The following is a 20,998-nucleotide window of genomic DNA, read 5'->3' as shown; positions in this document are numbered from 1 at the left end:
TATCTTCAAATTACAGATGATCTCATGTGGGGACACAAAACTAATATTTTTTTTAAAACAACAATTTAAAACCAAACCATTATTAAATAAAAGCTCAGAAGACAGTATTTCCATGAAGTGAACAGGTGAAACATTTTTAAAAAGACTTTGTGGAAGAATTGGCGGACTAAAAAAAGTCATCACGAACATTTAAACATAGACGAATTATTACTGATGCTTTCCAAGTTCTTTTTTTTTCCAGAGACAGAAATGGAGGATGGGGGAGGAGAGGGGGTGGAGGATGGGGGAGGAGAGGGGGTGGAGGATGGGGGAGGAGAGGGAGTGGAGGATGGGGGAAGAGAGGGGGTGCAAAGAGGAACAGAAGGATGAAGCATGTCATTTTGGATTCATTTTATAAAAACATCAAGATGATCAATTGATCTTCGTGATATGGGTTTTAATTGCTGCTTAGATTTGCATCCGGTGGACACAGTTCACTTCTTCAGTGCTTATTCAGTGGGCAATCAGGACATACCAGCACTTTGTTCTCCTAAATAGTATTGAGTTTCTGTTTGTATCTCTCCAGCAGACCCATCCTACCTCTCCTAGTCCTCATATCTTCCTCTGTGTTCTTGAAAAGCAGGAGACTCCCCAGTACTTCACATGCGAGTTCTAGCAACAGGTGCTGGCATAGAAGGGAAATAGCAATCAATCAATCAATCAATCAATCAAAAGTTTCCAACCTAAGAAAACGGAAAGGTTATCTCCATTCTCTGTGTCCACTTTCCCACAAAGTCTCCGAGCACACTTGTGCTTGGTCGATTTTTTGAGTTTCTACCAGTCTCGCTTACATGCCATACCATGTAAAGATGTTTACATGAGTACACTGAGTTAATATCGCTGAATTACATACATTTCCTGCAAGTTAAAAATTTACACATTTACACCAGTAGCATAAACTTGACCTTTTCACTATTTTAAACTGATTTCATGACTACGCCGCAGCTTCCTGCGGGCCAACTTGATGCTGAGAAGGGTCCTCAGGCCTGACTCCTTTACACGCTGCGGAACAGCAGCACACTGCTCAGGTTTGCTTGGAAAATAAATTATCCTTATGAACGCGAAGTTGGAGTCAGTGTTTCCGATACCGCATTCTGGCTTCATTTTCTCTAGTCGTGCGTGTACTCGGTTTCCTGAAAGACTTAATAGTTTTCCAAATGTAGCTTATAAAAAGAGCTGAAGTACAGGACTTCTGCGGAGCCATTTGTCATTCGCCTGCAGGTACGGGTGGTGGCGGTCCTCTGTGTATCGCTAAACGTCACTTTTAATAGGAGAAAAAAAGGGTCTTAAAAGAGAAGCGGTATTTACTGCTGAGCAAGAAACTGTGTGTTCCTCTTTCCAATACCTGCCCCAGGAGCGTGCAGAATGCTTCCTGACCAAAGATGACATGAATATTCACGACTTTTCTGAGTCACGAAGTCGAGCCGTATGGCTTCCCCATTTATCAATTACTAGCTGAGGATTAGCCAGCCACAGAGCTGAGCTGATTAACATCGCTCTCTTTGTTTGCTCCGTGCGCGAAGGTGAAGCCGCGCACTGACAACTGTATTATTCCGTGCCTGTCCACACTTCAGCTGTCCACACTTGGGGGCGGGGGGGAGGGAACGTTCAGTCAGGTTTCATCGCGCATCCTCTTTATTACCGGGTTCTGAGAATTTGTAACGTTACAAATCACACTGACTTTTCAAAGTTTCTCCTTGCCCGGTGAAGACGGGATGGTGACAGTGCCTAACAAGCGTGAGCAATCAGGCTGATCCTCCGCCATCTCAGGGATGCTTGGTATCTGCCTCTAACACTGGAGTTTCCAAACTTCGAGCCTCCAGCCCTGCGACAGATGATCAGCGCAGGCCAGCGCAGGCCAGCGCCAGCATCAGCACCAGCATCCGCTCCACTTGCTGCTCACTCCACTCCTAGTTCCTTTGACTTGAGTTATATTGGTGGTGTCTTATTCCCTATGCAGGCCTCCACACAACCATTTACCCCTCCGTTCCTGTTCATGGCACTAGCAGGTTTCTTCAGGAATCGGTGCAGTTGGTGGCATCACACTTAAGAAACAAACAAACAGGCTTTTAGTAGTCTGAAGCCTGTGCTTTGATGAGACTCTTAAACTTTCTTTGAAACGGTGGTTAGAAAGAAAATCCCCTCTCCCTCTCCGTCCTTCCCATTCCTTTCTTGGGCTCCCCAAATCTCATCTTCAAGCTGATTTTCATAACTATAGGATATATTGGTTTTTTAAATAGGATAGTGTGAAAACAGGCCGGGGCGGCAGTGCCTTTCTTAAGTGTGTTTTCCCCTGAAATGCTGAAGTAGCAATTGCACTTTCAAGAGAAGGATCATCTGCTGCTTACCACTTCTTCTGCCAAACTGTTACCTATTGACTCCTGCCCCCCCCATCCCCCACCCCACCTTACCCCAGCCCCCGCTTCCTTTTTCCTTGTGATTTACTTTGCCCTCTCCAACTAGGGTCAACTTGTTCAGTTTGCATCCATTGAAACAGCTACAGGCTTTGTTCTTGGTGATGGGCACCTGCTCTCAGATCCACAGAAGACTTATTTTAAAATATCGCATACCATCCTTAATTTCTCTTTTTTCTTGTGGGTTAAGCAGACATCAAACCACACCTGCAAACTCAGCAGTGTTCCCATACAGTCATTAGCTGTCACACAGTTCGTTCTTTACTGTTTACAAATTTTATTATTAAACTATTTAGAAATCAGAGGAAGGAGAAAAGGATGCCTTGTGCTGTCATCATGTGGAAACTCCATTCTACTGTACATGCAGGTGAAGGAATTAATGCTTTCTAATACTTTGGCACATCTCAGGATGATGTTGCTGACAGTCTCTGAGTGACTATATCATTTGCTCCACAAAACAAACCTGACAAGACAGAGAGAGAGAGAGAGTCTAGAGAAGACAACTATGTATTTTAAGTGGAGTAAAAGAGACCTAGAGTTTGGGTAAACAAATTAAACTTTTGGGAGTTTAAAAATAAAATCCATTTGCCGTCCAGGCCTGCAGTGCACGCACATCAAGGTAGCAGTGTCAGTGCGACGAAGTCTCTTCTCCCAGATCTAAGTGTTTCCTCTTGCAGAGAGGACAACGAAGCTTTGGCTGCCTGGGATGCTGAAAATTCTGTTTGTGAAGCAACTAGCAGTGTGTCCAATTCTTTGTTCAACATTCTGAATGCCGGGTCTCACATTGAGAATTCTGTTTTCCTGGTGTCTAAATCCTGAGCGGTCGCATGCAATATACATGAGAGGTAGAGATTAGAAAAGGTCTGTCTGGAAAATTCATCTCTTCCTAAAGCCCTCGCTTGCCTTTTTTTTTTTTTTTCAGAAGGCTGTACTAAACCACGTCCACGTCCACTCTCCCTCTTGAGCGTGTCCATTGCTTGATTTACATGTTATTAAATACACTCCACAATGCACAGGCCCAACTAATGCTCTTAACAATGCAGATGTGCATCTTATGTCTTACTTCTGACTTAGGTAAGTTGCATTGAAAACAGGACCAGCCCTCCCTCCCTATAATCACACTGCTGAAAGGCTCAGAAAAAGAAAGGCTCACGAGTTCAACATCAGCCTGAGGATCAAAGAGACTACCGAGACAGCCTGGATTAAAAAATACCATGCAAGGAGATGTGTGTATTAGATAACTACATTGATGAATTTAAAGATTATGTATTCTTATCAAAATGAAGTGGAATGAAAGCAGTAGACAACATGAATCTGTAAGGTATGAGAGGCAGCAATCAACCCATCATGTTGAAATTCTTGTTCAAAGAAGTATGGTCGTTTCTTCTGCTGTTCTTCCCTGTAGACATTGTCATTGGCTTCCTTTGTACATGTGCTCTAATTGCTGTGCAGAGACACCATGACCAAGGCAAATTATAGAAGACAACATTTAACTCGGGGCTGGCTTACAGCTTAAGCAGATGAGCTCATCATGACCATCGTAGCAGAAAACATGGCAGCAGCATGGGGCTAGAGCGGTATCGGAGAACAAGATGGAGGCAGAGAGAGAGTGTGCTAATGAGGAATGACATATGGACTTTTGAAATATCAAAGCCCAACTCTAGTGGCACAGCTTCTCCAACAATGCCATGCCCTCTCCTCCTTCCTAGAAGAGTTGCACTGACTTGGGACCAAGCACTCCAATCTGTAATCCTATGGGCCCATTCTCATTCAAAGCACTGCAGTACAAATTTCTGCTGGGATGAGGTTCTTACATTTGCAAACAACCTTAAACAGATAAATAGAGGCAAACCAAAGCCAACCTGAGGCTTGAAACAAAATATATTTAAACATATATTAAAATATAAATTGGAAAATTGTCCCCATTTACATGGGTATTTATTCTGTATATACTTTAAATATTTTATAGTTGATACAGAAAACAGCAAAACTGAGCAGAAAGTATAGAGAGGTCCTGTAAACCATCTACTTGTGCACACACCTAGCTTCACATTCTCTGGATAAATTGGAAATATGGTTGCAATTCCCTTTCGTATTCATGAAAACAGGGAAGTATCAGTTGTTTAATTCTTCTGTTCTTCAGGTGATGGAAAAACAGCCCAACTTTTAGTTCAGTTTCAAGCCTTATTCCAGTAGGGAAGTCATGCCCTGAGATCTGCTGAAGTCGAACTTCCAGAGGAGTAGCTGAAGACACAGTGAAGCCCTGCAGAAAACAAAAAGGCCAATAAAGGTCACTTCTCAGAAAGGAGGGAATGCAAATAACTAATTGGATTCTAGATGGTGATTAGCAAATGGTTGGTCAAACAGGAAGGCTCCAATGGGGGGGGGGGGAATCCTCCTCCTGTTGGTGGCAGTGACATATACCTGTGAGTGAACAGCATTCCTGGGATAATGTTGCAGTGCTTTCATCCTGCCTCTGTGTGCCTCTCTGTGAGAACATCAATACTGAATTCTACCAAGAAATTAAAATGGAATTTATCCTCTCATCCTAGAAAAGAATAAATAAATATTTAAGTCAAGTAAGTCTTGATATAACAGTACAATTAAATAAAGAACAGAGGCTGACAACAGGCTGAGCCACCTAAAGGATCGATAAATATGCTAATTACCCTGATTTGATATTTATGCTGTATGTACAGTATTGGAATATCATGGCATACCTCATGAACACACGAAACTATCATGTGATTGTGGTGGTGTGAATGAGATTTGTCCCCGTGGATCATATGTTTGACGGTTTAGTCAATAGGAAGTGGAACTATTTGAAAAGATTATAAGGATTGGGAAGTGTGGCCATCCTCAAGTAGGTGTGGCCTTGTTACTGGAGGTGTGTCACTGGAGGTGGGCTTTGAGATGTCAAAAGCCAAGGCCAAGCCTAGTGTCTTACTCTCTGCCTACAGATCAGGATGTAGCTCTTGGCTAGTGCTCCAGGATCTGCCTGCCTGGCACCAAGCTCCCTGCCATGATGATAATGGACTAAATCTCTGAATCTGTAAGCAGACCTCCATTAGATGTTTTATTTTACAAGAGTTGCCTTGGTCATGGTGTCTTTGCACTGCAATAGAACAGTGACTAAGACTGATAATTATAAATAGGAAATACAACTATTGATAAAAAATAGTATGTATGTGGATAACTTGGGCTTTTAAGGCTATCACGAAATAGTATACATGTTCATTGTATAAAATCAAATGATAGCTTTTACCAATATTAATTCCAGCATAAATGTGGATTATGAGCACCAAATACTGGACTCTATACATGCCAGCTTACCACATGAATAGTAAGATATCCAACCTGATTTTCCTCCTGGCTCTTGAGTATAAAATGGAAAGGCCTTTAAAACATAGGTTCCATAAGCTTTCATTATATCAGAGACAGTTGTCGTTTTTAATGGCTCTGGACTGTGAGTATTGATTCTATCAAAGAGTTCTGGGAACACAAACAAAGAGGAGACTCTCATGGCATCCTGCCCTTCAACATAATGTATACATATAAGCCATGAGAGTCGTGTATATTTTATAAAATTATTGATGAGAAAGTAGCCCCTCTAAACCTTGATCTTTAGACAATGCTTTCTGTCATCCTATCAGTTCCTCTGTAGCTTTCCTAAGTGGTTGCTTTGTGATCACATCAGCACTTAGACACCTTCTCCTCTGCCTCACATGTTGTCCTAAAGATCCGCTGCCCCCAAGCTCCCACTACCCACAACCTCCGTCTACTGCAATATAAGAAGCCACTGACAAATGCTTGCTATTTGAAAGCCAATTAGTTGTTTTTAAGGCTCCTGCTATATGGGAAAACTGGCAGAGAATTGAAAAATTAAATGTGCGTCGTCATCATCAAATTACATTATTTCTGAATGGAATTTTCTGCTTTGGAGAATTCTCTGCTTTACTTATGCTTGAGTGTATAATCAAACATAAGCCATTGTTTCTCTACTTCCTGAAGCTTTACCAATCCTCAGTGATAGCCAGTGGTCAGTTACTGCTTATCAGTTATTGTTTTACACTTTTTACATGAATCCTTCCATGTAATTTTTGATAAATAAAGGCATCTATGATGGATGTCATCAGTGTGTGTGTGTGTGCCTGTGTGTTTTCTTCCCCAGTTTTTACTGGAAAGTAGCAGATCTTTTATCTTGGCATAATGCTTTCCAAAATGAAAAATGAGAGACAGCAGACAAGAAGGAGTAAGCCTTTGTCCATAGTCAGCATTGGACAGGATCTGGTTGGTTGTTTCAATCCAGTGCCTTCTCTCTGCCAGCAGACAGTTGCTCGAGCCTCATCACCCGTGGTTTGAACAGCTAAGAATAGATTCGTTCAAAGTGTAGATAGACATCAGTGTCTTAAAAGCCACTCGAGGGATAGACAACAGCTCTTTCTTTAATCCACTTAATTTTTTTGTCTGGAAATTAATATTTTATTATTGCTCAGAGCACTTGACATGGTCTTTATGGCTTAAGACGTACACCAACCAGCATGCAAATGAATATAAAACTCTATCCTCAAAACCCGTGGAGAGCAGGTACTGGAATGCTTTGCCATGCAGCTGAAGTACTTAATGGTGGTGGACAGATTTAGTGTACAACGGTTTCTTTTAACCAATGACAAAGTTAGGGAAGGTCATGGTGAGAGGATACATGGATGTACAGAAAAGGAAAATGCTACGTGAGGCAGTCTGCATAGCTATGGCAGGAGCAGCAACACCTGCTCCTTCTGAACAGTCATGTTCAAAGCTTCTGGTCTTTCCTGGTAAACTCCCATTTTGTCCCTTCAAGGCCTCCATATTTCAGAGGAGGCTTCATGAGAGGGACAGATTTATAATTTTCTTGGCACTGAATTCAAGATGACCAATTACATGAATCTCTTGGATCTCTCACCAGGCTAGACATCCATGACCTGGTACTAAATATACCTTTCTTGTTCTTCAATCACTCCATTTGAACATATGAAGCCTACAAGGCTTCCCCTCAAGCAGCTTGCAATGGCATTCCGCTTCAAGAGTGCAGTGACTTTGTCTATGTAATTATGTCCAGGGACAAGCCATAAGATTTAGGATTCATGTGTTTTATATGCCTTAATAATTCTAGATTCTTGGACGGTGCCCTGATTTCCAATGAGTGGAAAATAAAGACTTCTGAATGACACACAATATATGGGAATATTTAAAGCTCACTCTGCAAATTAATTGTGCATTCATATTTGAAAAAAAATTAGCTGTTCTCTGTATACGGTCCAAGACTTAAATCTTTCCAAACGATACCAATGGCACAGTTTCAGAGCACTGATGAGGTTCATACACAGAGAAATAGCAGAGAATTTCGACCAGGATATTATACTTTTCACCATCAAAATAAAGATAGGAGAGTTTAAGAAGGATGATATTTGCCCCGGAAAGGAGAAAGACGGTGATATGAGGGAAAGGCACAGCTTAGTGTCCCCTGGTGTGGTGGACTCTATCTGCTGGATCTAGTTTAATACCTGGTATAATTCTAAGGAAGTCGGATTCATGGGAGAAAGAAAATAAAAAGATATGACTGAGCAATTTCCTGTATAATATAGTTTGTGCCCTGGTTAAAAATATAGAGTGAAGCTCTTGACCTTGGGCCTTGAAAACTCTGCCATTTTCTTGAGGGCTAGAAATGAGATGCTTGGGAGACCCCAAAGCAATAGAATGCCATTTCGCTTGTCTCCAGCTGCAGATTGAGCGAGGAAAGCCCGAGTCAGTAGACACAGCATCTTTTTGACAGGATATAAGATCTAAATTCTTTCCATTCATTACCCCCTTCACCCAAAAAAAGTTTTTATGGGACCTCAACTATGTGTGTATATAAGATATATTATACATCAGACATTTATGGATAAGTCATAAAGAAATTTAATTTAAGGCAATTTTGTTTATAGATAATTTTATCATTTAGAAAAGAATTTTCTACTAATGAGATTGGTGTGCTTAGTAGTTTTTATATAAAAATTAAACGTTGGTACCTGTGATGACACAGGAGAAAGGATCTTCAGTATTTTACAAAATTGATTGATGTTTTGATTTTATAATAATTAATATTCAGAATGTTGTTTTATATAGGTGAAAGTATGTTTAGAGACTTTGTAGAACTTTCTAGATATCCTGTCCTGATCCCAAGTCAAAATTCATCAGCTTTCTTTTTATTAAAGATTTAAATTATTTTCATTTCTGTGTGTGTACATGTTAAGTGTATACACACATGTGTACAGTAATTTGTGTGAAATGCATCTGAAAGAACCTAGTGGGGAAACCCCCACCCAACTCCCGATTCAGCGTGCACCCAAGAATCACTAATAGAACACAACGCCTTGATGTAACAACACGAGGTATTTTAATGGCGGAGCTCCGGGTCGAAACGTATCTCACACAGGAGACAGTGGATTCGACCACGAGGCTTGGAAGCTAGGGGTTTTTATAGAAAAGGAGTGGGGCTGGGGGAGGAATTGGCGCGGTTTCACATGATTGGTCCATTTAAACATCAGCAGCCTGAGNTCAGAGGGGTGGGAGATAGGGAGGCGATGGGCTTGCCCGGGCATGTCCTGGTCTGTTCTGCTATGTTCTCAGCCCCAGGTTTCAAAGCTCACAAACAACTCTTTGGGCTATTTGACATACATTACATGAATCACAGGTCTCAAGTTTTATTTCCTTTCACATCAACTTTTGAAACCAAGCATTCCAGCATAATTCATTTCAAAGTGGTAAACATAGGTAGGGAAATACCAAAGTCTATATTTCATGATTAGACCATATGTTTCCATATGGGCACAAGCATGTTATATAAAGTGCAAACAACTCTCACAGCGTTCACAGTCTGGAATATGCGCTGCCTTATCTCTGGTAACATTCATTGACATTGGGATGTGATGGTAGCGCCGGTAGACAGAGACAGAGAAGCCCCAACTGTGACTGCACCACAGTCAGTGCCCTCACAAAAACTTGAGATTAGGTATGCGTTTCATGTTTGGTCAGAAAAAAAGTTTACCCTTGCCAGTTTTGTGACTGCACCCACATTCGATGACAAGATTATAGCCCAGATGAGAGCCTATGCCGCTGAGCTTCAGGGATGTGGAAGGCTAGCCCTTATTACACCAGACAGCACTTCTTTTGTGCTGGCATCCCTGCATGCACCTCACAGCTGTGGCCTAAGTCAAAAACAAAAACAAAATGCATTGGCAAAGCCAGACACAGCAGGAAAGACGCCATGCCTCACCTGTTATCCCACACATACCAAAAAACAAAATGCATTGGCAAAGCCAGACACAGCAGGAAAGACGCCATGCCTCACCTGTTATCCCACACATACCCTGACCACACCGTCATCACTCACAATGAGCTTGCTCAACACAAGGCTGCTGAAGAAATAAATTAACTAAATGGAGATATACCCATCAAAGGTTGTTGTCTAAGAAGGATTGTTCGAGCCCAATACTGCAGATCTAACTAAAACCTGCTCTTATAAATTACATAGAACATTTGCTGTTTATCGTCACTGATACAAATGTAAACACTGCATTGCAAGAATGGTATGGTGTGTTTATAGGCCTTGTGACTTCTACTTTTAGAAACTCTATGCAGAGCCTCCTAACAGTGAGTGAGGCAAACTGGAGAGTTAGGGACAACTAACTAGCAAGTAGTTATCCCTTGTAGGGACAGACTGACTAGCAGTGATTAGTAGTCTGCCTAAAGTGGCACAGCTGCTTTCATAATCTTCACCAAAGAATTTCCCTTCGGGGAGCAAAGAGTAATCAATAAATACTCTGAAGCTTCACAGGTGAAATATGAAATCATTTAGACTTCAAGAAGACACTATGCTTTTTTTCTTTTCTTTTTTTTTTTTTTTTTTTTTTTTTGTTGTTGTTAATATCGGTGGATAGCTGTACTGGCTAGTTTTGTGTCAACTTGACACAGGCTGGAGTTATCACAGAGAAAGGAGCTTCAGTTGGGGAACGAGCTGGATCCAGCTGTAAGGCATTTTCTCAATTAGTGATCAGGGGGGAGGTCCCCTTGTGGGTAGGACCATCTCTGGGCTGGTAGTCTTGGTTCTATAAGAGAGTAGGCTGAGCAAGCCAGGGGAAGCAGCCAGTAAGGAACATCCCTCCATGGCCTCTGCATCAGCTCCTGCTCCCTGACCTGCTTAAGTTCCAGTCCTGACTTCCTTTGGTGATGAACAGCAGTGTGGAAGTGTAAGCTGAATAAACCCTTTCCTCCCCAACTTGCTTCTTGGTTGTGATGTTTGTGCAGGAATAGAAACCCTGACTAAGATAATACTAGAACCCATAAAAAACATGAATGGTCTTCCATGGGTGTGGAAGCAGGACTTTTGTTTCCCTATTGTGAACTTCAGTATATATATATATATACATATATATATATATGTATATATATTTTTATATATACATATATATATATATATATATATATATATAAAAACCTCACAATAATTTCAATGTGTCTCAGTTTGCTTGTGAATGTGTGTACACATGTGTGGAGTTATATACATACTTCTATAACTTCTACCAAAGAACGAATGATATAACTCTCTTCCGCAAGTCTAGGTGGCCATGAAAGCTACAATGTTAGGATGTGTGAAATGTAAAAGCTAAAGCTTTGTGATTCTAGAACCAGTTTAATAATTGTTACCACGCTTTGATGAGGGACTTGAGAGAGTCAGAGCCACACTTATCAAGTCACGCCACGCATGAGCTGAAACCCTTCTGAGCGCCCGTTGATCAACACAGACATATTGTTCTCCTGGTTTTAAAATAGAAATGTAACCAAGCACAAGGCCATGCATCTTTTATGGAATCAAATTTATTCTATGAATTCCAAATTATTACACTGTCAAAAATGCAGAACGAAATGGCAGGTGATTAAAACATAAAATCAAGGTTAAAAGAAAAAAAGGAACAAAACAACAACCAGAATATTTTACATAAAATATGATTAGTAACAAAATCCTCCAAGGGTGTGTGCTGAGCTACAGCCCTCATATATTAACACTTATGAATTAAAAGAAGATCTGGACCCATGAGACCCTTCTGGGTCCTGTTCGTTCCTCGTTGTGTCCCTCCGGCTTGTGCCTGTTGTGAGATGTGCTGGCTCCGCCATCCTTAAGGGTGTCTCTCCTCTGCCTTGATGATTACCTCCAAACTGCTTTTAAACCTTCTCTTAGTAAAGTTCAACTTAATTTCTAAAACCCAAAGAGAGCACGTGTCCTCACCTCTGTCACCTGAGTGTGCATCAGAAGAGAGGGCAGCACTGAAGCCTGTCCCTCACGACAGAAACAAGATCAGATCAACACCCTCGTGGCTCCCAATGCAAAACTTCTGAGGCACTGATTTACTCTCGGTGAGCACAGGGTCCCTCTTTTAAAAGTCAAATAAAAATAAAATAAATTTTGAAATTTAGAAACAACTTCCAAAGTACTGAAGTCTTATGTCTCAATTTTCACCCTCTGCTGTCTATTTTTAAAGACTGCTGAAATGAAGCGCGGTAATTCAAAACTCGCGATAAAAAAGAAACGGGAGACAGCTATATCAGGCTCCTGTCAGCAAGCACTTCTTGACATCTGCAATAGTCCAGAACCTGACAAATACAGATGCGCATGCTCGCAGCCAACCGCTGGACTGAGCACCAGGACCTCAATGGAGAAGTTAGGGAAAGGGCTGAAGGAGCTCCAAGAGTTTGCAACCCTATAGGAAGAACAACAATATTAACCATCTAGATCCCCCAGAGTTCCCAGGGATTAAACCACCAACCAAAGAGTACACATGGAGAAACCATGGCTCCAGTCTCATATATAGTAAAGGATGGCCTTGTCGGGCCTCAGTGGGAGGAGAGACCCTTGGTCCTGTGAAGGCTCAATGCCCCAGCATAGGGGAATGTCAGGGCAGTGAGGTGGGAGTGGATGGGTAAGTGGGGGAGCACCCTCATAGAAGCAGGGGGAGGGGTGAGATGGGGGGTTGCGGAGGGGAAACCGGGAAAGGGGATAACATCTGAAATGCAAATAAATAAAATATCCATTTTTTTTTAAAGAAAGAAATGGGAGCAAGGAGAGTTTAAGAAGTTGATAGACAAAGCGAGCCTTGCTTTCCCGGGCTGTGGTGTCAGATTCTCTTAAAGAATAAATCTTCCTTTACTTGATTTCTTCCCTTTTCTTACTAATATTAAAGAAACGTCCACTCCAAGATTACACAAACTCTGATTGGAGGCTTTCCTCAAGGACAGAGGGTGAGGCTGGGACTCTGGGTGATGGAGGCGTCTTCTGCACAGAAGTTGTTTGCAATCATTCTGATACTAATCACACTACGTCTACCCTGAGACGAGAGAGATCAAATAAATATGTATAGGGTCGATTTTTACATTCAATTAAATATTTGCATGTTACTCAAATAATTAAGATGAGGGTGAACATTATCTTATGAAGCACAATTATGCACATTTATATAGCATACATTTACTTTATGAGGGTTAAAATATTCCAGTAAGCTTGAGAGGCACATGTGGAAGCATACACTAGGAATGAAGAATTTATAATAAACATCCATATGTTTTAGTAAACACAACTGCAGTTTCCAGTGCAAGCAAATGTGCAAATTTTTAAATGATACTATACTGAAGAATTAAAATAGTCATTCTTGTATATGTTTAAAAGACCCCCCAAAATGAGATTTGCATGCTTAACAATTACTTAACTTAGGTTTTGTATACATCTCTTTGTATTTTAGAGGAGGTTGGCTTTACACAGCAAGGAAATGTGATAATATTTACATGGTCTTCTAGACTTTCAGTCTAATTTTAAAGAATTAGTCAGTCCTAACAGATGAGCCTTGCCATTTACTATCCCAAGACACTAGATGCATTTGCAAGGTACCTTCTATACACTGGCTCTTATGCATTATCTTAGTTGATCCCACCATGGCTATAATTGCCCAGATGAGGAAACTGGAAGCCTTGAGGTCAGTGTCCTGGGTTCCCCTTTCTTGTGCTTTGGCTTCAATGCAAGCTCTTTGGTTTTATTACTGAGATAGTTTGTGCTCTAAGACTTGACTCCAGTACTCAAACAAAATGTGGCATCCTGGGTTTCTTTGTGTTTGTCCTTCCCCTCAGAGTTTCACTTTGGAGTCTCAGCTACAGCAAGGAAGGGCATACCTCTCCTACTTCAGAGAAGGACTTGACTATCTCAAGAACCTTGACATTTGCAGGAATTCATAACAATACTCTCGAGCGCTCTTTGGGGTTAGCTAATCAGTGGAGAAGCCACGTGAAGCTTGAAGTGATGAGAGCACTGTTTCTAGTACAGACGCTTTCTCTGAAAACGGAGTGAGGCTGTAGCTGTCATTCAGCAGGAAGTGCTCCCAAGTTCCCATGGTGATGTCTAGACAGTAGCATTCCTATACTAGAATATCAGGGGCTCAGGAAGCAGGAGAACATTCTAGAAGACACTTCCTGTGCCCCAACACGGTGGGACCACCTGGTGAAAGGAAGATTCTGGAAGCGTAATGTATCAGCATCCAAACCCCTGCACAGTTCTCATATGTGCATAGGCTGAGAATTGCACCTAAGGCCTTGTATGTGTTAAAACATGTTCTAACGCTGAGCAACACTCACCTCTAAAAATAGTTAGTTGGAGCAAAATTCATTAATAGCACCCAGTCCTTTCTCTCAGTGTTTAGTTTGATCTATAGTATCTAGTTTTTGAATCTTAAATACTGCCCCCCCCTCACTGGACTCGTGTCCCCCTCGCTTCTCTTCCTGATACAATCCCTTCTCAGAACTCCACAACTCTACCTGGGAAATGCCATAATCCATACCATCCTTTACCCCTGAGAAATAAAATGCTCTGTATTTGAAACAACTGCTCAGTTTTCTCCATCAAAGAGTGACCCTTTCCTTTCTGTGAGTGCTCAGAGTCACAGACCGAGAAACTCTCCAGCTACAGAATTCAGTTCTCCTTCCGGATGCAGGGCTACCCTGTCACTCTCAGCACCATGATCACATTCTGGCGCTTCTAGTTAGCAAACCCATGGATTAGATGTGAAATTTGCAATTTCCCAACACCATCCATTACTCCTCATATGTGAGCCCCAATTCTACTGAGCCACAGGGAGGGGAGTCAGAGGAGAGAACAAGGATTCTGTGGAACAATCCAGGGCTCAGAGCAGAAAGAAAGAATACCGGAGGAGCATCATGGTCCAATGTCCTTTTCAAGAGGTTTAAGCACATCTGAGGGAGTTGCAGAAAAACTGGACCTGTCAATAATAAAAGTCAAACAATGTGCACGTCGATCAGTTTCCTTGGCCCCCACCCTTCCCCCGACCTCCTGGCACCACTTTGAAATTCATTGTTATGTCATAGGTCCCTGATAACATTTCAACACATTGTGAAGTGTCACAAGTGATGCTTTACATGCTTTGGACTGAGAACAGCCAGTTCCCCCGCTGCTTCCTTCTCCTTTCTTTCCTCAATGTGTTTTACCATACAGATTACCACTGTCCTGCCTGAGAAGTTTTCACCTCGGCTTGAGCATCTTTCCTTGGCAAAATGTTCCAGATCTTTTCCTTTGAGGGGGTTCAGAATTTGGTTCTCAGATTACCTCAGTCCCCAGAGTGCTTTGTACATGGCTTGGTTCACATAGAATTTCTGACCATAAAACTTTCCTACTCTCAGGTAGTTTGCTTTTTTTGTTTTTTGTTTTTTGTTTTTGGTTTTGGTTTTGGTTTTGGTTTTTTTTTTTTTCTCTTAGGTTTTTGGATACAGGGTTTCTCTGTGTAGCCCTGCCTGTCCTGGAACTCACTCTGTAGACCAGGCTGGCCTCCAACTCAGAAATCTGCCTGCCTCTGCCTCCCAAGTGCTGGGATTAAAGGCGTGTGCCACCAGCCCTGGCTTCTCTGGTAGTTTTTAATAACATAAACTACTAGTTGTCAGATAATGGTTACATCTGTCAAAAATCATCTACTTTGGGTCGGCAAGATGGTTGCTTGCTTCCATCCTAAGAGCCTGAGTTTGAAACCTGGGACTCAGTGAAGACAGACAGACTCCCACATCTGGGGTCCTCTGACCTCTACATGTGACACAAGAATGTTATAACATCTGTGCACCCATGCATACACACATACACACACACATATAGGTACAGATACACATGTATACACAAATGTATACACACACAGGTTCACATACATACACACACTGGTACGCACACAAATAGATGAATAAACAGGGTTTATTCATAAATAGCAATTGTCTTCTTGATTGAATAGAAAGTACATTTCCATTAAATAGAAAATAACTATTTGAGTCAGTATCTGATTAGGATACAGTAACAGAGAGAGACATACTGAGGCTAGGGTGGCTTATGATAATCAGGGATACTCAGGAGGCAGAGGCAGTAGAACTCCATGTTCAAGCTATCCAAGAGTACATATCCCTGGGAATCAGAGAAGGGGAAACAGGGTAACAGATTCAATTATCCCTGGCCATGTATTATAGAGTTAATAAATGGACTATTATTCCACTTAAAAATATTCTCTGTGCAGTTTCATTTTTGGCCACAATACATCCAGTCCCACAAAGAAGTTCTCTGAAGTTGATCTCATCATATACAATTAGAGGTGATTTTTCAGTGTTTTTTTGTATTACATTCCTTCTTCAGCCTCCTTTGCTTTTCTCTATGGCAAGTTCTGACCCTTCAGCCTCTCTAAAATTATTCTATTGTCACTGGTCAGGTTGGCTTTTAAGTCGTTTATTGTTTTAACCTGCATGGCATAAGCACTGGCTGATATTAACAGTTTCATCCCCACATTGATAAGCTTGCAAAGCTTTTTTAACAATATGGGACCCAAGCAAGGCCATAGTGGTAAACATCTGTTACCCCTCCATTCAGGAATTGCAGGAGAAGGGCCAGTCATTGGAGGCCAACCTGGACCACATGAGACACCCTCTCAGAATAAAAACAATGATGCCTGGCCTGTTATAGAGTCAAATACTCTATGATTTATTTTTACCTTATTACTAAGTTCCCCAAAATAACCTAGAAATGCAAAGTACTGTGATTCCAATTTGCAGATGGGAAAAAAAAATGAGACTACAAAGTTAGGTCCCTTCATAGCACGTAAGTAGCTAGTTAACTAAGTGAGGTTAAACTGTCATTGCAGGCCTGGGGACACAGCTCCTGCGATGTTTCATCCAGATTTTCATTTTGATGGAACTCAGGGCCACCGTGGAGACACATCTCCAGGCATTTCTGTGAGGGACTGTCTAGATTAGAGTCACTGAGGTAAGAAGAGCCACCCAGCCTGAGGACAGCACATTCCATGGTTCTGAGACTCTGAAAAGTGAACTAGGCTGATGCCTTCAGTCCTCTCAGCTTTCCCCAAAATGAGGTGTGCACCTTCTGCTTCTGGCTCTTTCCCTGTGCAATGGATGGTGACCCTTTCATTGTGAGCAGTAAACTTCCCTTTTCACTGTTGAGGCAAGCTCCATCTTGTTTCTCCCCCTTGGCTGGAGTGTGAGCATCAGGGTGATTTTCCTGTTCCCTACCTTCTACTGCCCAATAGAAGTTTTGGAGTTACAGTTGTGAAACACTACTACTGTATTTTTGTGGATCCGGTGTATTCAACTCAAGTCTTCAGGATTGTGTGGCAAGAATTTTTAACCCATTGAGCCAGCTATCTGACTCTTCTTGAGCAGTTCTTCCTGGAAAATAAATTCAATTGGTAATAATTCCAATGCTTAAGCAATTTGAAAGTTAAAGGAAAGAAATTACTTAGCCACTCATTTCAGCAACTGGTAAAGAATGGTTAATATTCAAATACTGATAAACTGGGATTCATAGCTTAAGGGATATTACAGGCTAGAAAGATGATGATATCAAATATCCACAGCTACATTCTGAAAGCCTAGGAATAAGAAAATAAAAATGGAAATGAATAAGCTAAACCAAAATTAATTTATAATTAAAAAGTAAAGATAACAACAATTAAAAACTGCACTAACTCAAGCCATTTCTAGCTAACCAATTATCCTCGCTGAAAGGTGAGGGAATATTACCAACAATTTTTTCAATATGAAAACTGAGTTAGTCTCTAGTCAGTTCTGGCAATTTGATAGCTTGGCTTATAAATAGCAAGTGTTAATTTCTCACATGACTAGTTAAACAAGAGAAACAAAAGAAAACCATTTTATAGATAAAGATACACGATGTCTGATGTCTGTGGGGTAAGGTCGTTTTCCCTAGAGATAAATAGCACACGTGTACACTTGGTTCCTCCTCTTAAGATTCTTCCTACAGATTCTCTGAGCCCACCAGGAGGTTAGAAGACATTCCTTTGGAATAACAGCAATGGAAATTATTTATGTTCTTCTCAAAGGAATTAAGTTGGATGGTCTCTCTGGTTTTTTTCTCCATACTTTCCAAAACAATAACATGTTTGCCTTTGTATCCCAGAATCCTTGTGGGACTTAAGGTGAGCCCAAGAAGACAGCCTGTTCCATGGCTTCTTTCTCAACTCACCTTTCTATGTCAACACTCATAGAGTGATTGCTGTACCAATCCTTTCTCGTTTTTCATCACATACCCAAGCTGTCTTCATACACCATCACCTGAGCCAAGAAAAACTCCTCAAAGCTCAAGCCTTGGCCACCCTTTCCTCCCTGAGAAGTGGGCTGACTAGTCTCTCTGTGTCTTCCTATGCTCTGTGTGCCTCCCACTCTGCACTGTAAGTTTTTAGCTTTGGACACTTTGGAGGCATCAGCATCCATGAGTCCCCACACTAAGCAAACCCTGCCTCCTTCCCAGTTGTCCGCTGTGCTGTTTCTCTTTGCTCCGGCCCATTTCTCACGCCTACAGGGTTATCACACCTGCGTCTTACACACCCAGGCTTCCATCTTTACTTCATCAGTGTCATACTTTCATCTAGGTCATCACTCCTCCCCAAACTGTCTCACCAGAATGTTCTACACATGCTTCATCCCTTCCCCTGTTCCCTACCTGTTCTACTTATGGATTTTCTATTACCGTTATAATACCAGGACCAAAAAGCTTGTTTCCCCAAGCTTGCTCAGCTTTATTATATAGCCCAGATCATTCTGCCTAGGGAATGGCACCACCCACAGTGGGTTCCCATACAGGTTATCAAATAAGAAATTGCCTCATATACACAGCCATGGGTCAATTTGAAGGAGACAGTTTCTCTATTGATGTTCTCTCTTCAAAAGTTACTCTAGGCTTGTGTCGAGGTGACAGCCTCAGCTAACTTACATGTGACATTGTGTGACATTGTGTTACTTGCTTGCATGTGTAGTTGACTGTCTGACTACTTACTTCAGCTTTACTTGGTTTTATTTTTCTTTGTAACACGAATTCCTATAAGAGACCCCCCCCCAAAGATAGACTATGCTTAATAAAATAGTCCATAAGTCACTGTAGCCATACTTATGGCTTGTTATTGAGATCAACTTTGATGATTAATACCAGAGTGAGGTTGGCTGCACGTCTGGAATCCTCCTTGCTTGGATAGACACACACCCAAAACCTTCCTTGTTTTCCTGAAACCCAACAGTAGCATTCGAATTTGGAGAGAAAGCACGAAAGTGACAGGGTTAGCACTGTCTCTCCTACTTACAACTGGGTGGAACTTAACATTTCAAAAGCCAAAGTGATCTTCATGCATGCTTCCCTCCGCAGTCACACTCCAGAGCTCTGAATCTCCAACCAAAGTGCTCCCTATTCATGATTCTCAGCGACACCCATTCACTGTAGCCACACTCCTCCCCTCAATTTTGCTGCTCTGAGGGAAGAAAAGAAAATGTTTTAAGAGCCTAGGACTTTAATGAGTCTCTGCCTTTATTTCCTATGACACTTTGACTTACTGGCAAGAAAAATGGCAAATTGGAACTGAATTATATTTTAAGGGAGCTAAATATATCTCTATAGGAGGAAACCATTTAAAAGATATATCCCAGCAATAGATAAATCTGCTCACAATAAAACTTTTCCAACTTTTCAAACTAGAAAAGGCTAGATTTTCAAGAACCATAACTACAGGCCTTGTAATTTACTGAAAATGGTTGAAATAGTTAAGACAAGCATATGACATCATCATTATGTGCTAATAGCACATAAGAATAACTTATATTAATGATAAAAATAATAGCATTTTTTATCAGGAAATGCTACAAATGTTTCATATCTACTACTCAGTGCCTTCACTCTGGCCCACACAATTTTACATTTCACCTAAATGATTGCACAGGTTTCTTACCTGGTCTGACTGCTTCTGTCTTTGTTTCCTACAAGCAATTTTGTAGGGAAACTCACCATCAGTGGAGCTCCACTTTCAGACTTAAGGGTAGATAATTGTTAGAAGAGTAAAATCATTCTGCTTGATATGCATGACATTATGAAAACTCGGAACTATACAATGTTTAATAAAATGCTCACTGTAAACTATGCTCTTAAGTTAATAGTAATACATGTATACAGCTTTATCAGTTTAACAGATGGGCTACACTAATGAAAGATGTTACCAACAGTGAAAACTATATTAGCCTGGGGTTGCATAATATGAACTCCATACTTTCTGAGAAAATTATCCCTAAGCTTAAAACTGCTGGGAAAAAAATCTATTCATTTAAATAAATACATATATTGAATTACTAACTAGGTACTAGAGGAATAGATCAATATGTTTTGTCAGACTCATAAAAGTAGTTTTACATAGTCTTTCCTCTTAATTTAAAGTTGAAAATGGAGGAGCTGGACCATCGAAAGCATGTACATTGCCCCAGCTCACATGGTTACCATTAGAAGCTGCAGGAACAGAAGGTGGGGTGGGTCATCGCAGGCAGAAGCTGCACAGTGCTCACTGCGGCTCACTGTGCTATCTACAGACAGTACCTGTTCAAGGCGAGCAAAAGAAACGTATTTGCTCTTAACTTATTCCCAGGAGGTTGTGCCTGTGGTCAGAGACTGGATGTCTTTCTACTTTGTAGCTGGGCTGAGAAGAACTAACAACAAACTCACCTTTCAGGGATGAAGTCTATCAGCTTAAATGTTTTGTTGGCTGTCTTCTTGTTTGTAGTCTCCCCTCCCCCAGCCTGAAACCTGCTTGCTCAGGGGTGGAGCTTCCTGCTCATTCGTTCTGCCACGCCCACTGCTAGACCGTGCTGCTTTGCTGTTTGGAGCCACACACGTGCTCACCCTGCTACTGGACCCCGAGATTATTTGGCGGAAATCGGGTCCCCTCCCCCTTCCTTCATAACTGAGTGCCGGAACAAGTAAAATTGAGCTTTGATCAGAGTGATTTTGTCTTGGCTCCGTTCTTTCTTCCGCCCCGTCTAGTTCCTCTCTTGCAGCCCGAGTTGCCATCTCAGTTGAACCGTTCTTGCGAACTTCTGGTCGGCCACAACACTTGTTGTTGTTGTTGTTGTTGCTTTGGAAAACCTCTTGATACAGT

At 41.4% G+C, this 20,998-nt stretch overlaps 1 long non-coding RNA gene across 2 annotated transcripts; it reads right to left on the bottom strand.

Annotated features, from left to right (window-relative positions):
* Positions 1-12,567: 12,567 nt before the first annotated feature.
* LOC115030585 lies at positions 12,568-20,628 on the bottom strand. 2 transcript variants are annotated; one of them, XR_003836165.1, is made up of 4 exons: positions 20,566-20,628; positions 19,166-19,330; positions 17,082-17,237; positions 12,568-14,791 (listed from the first exon to the last, which is right to left on the bottom strand). It is a non-coding gene; the product is annotated as an uncharacterized LOC115030585 (long non-coding RNA). The 2 variants fall into 2 exon arrangements; XR_003836164.1 differs by lacking the exon at positions 20,566-20,628 and having other exon boundaries at positions 19,166-19,572.
* Positions 20,629-20,998: the final 370 nt, after the last annotated feature.

The sequence above is a fragment of the Mus caroli genome, chromosome 3 (genome assembly GCF_900094665.2).
Source record: "Mus caroli chromosome 3, CAROLI_EIJ_v1.1, whole genome shotgun sequence".
In the NCBI taxonomy this organism is placed as follows: domain Eukaryota; kingdom Metazoa; phylum Chordata; class Mammalia; order Rodentia; family Muridae; genus Mus; species Mus caroli.
This window is presented reverse-complemented; position numbering and strand designations above follow the sequence as displayed.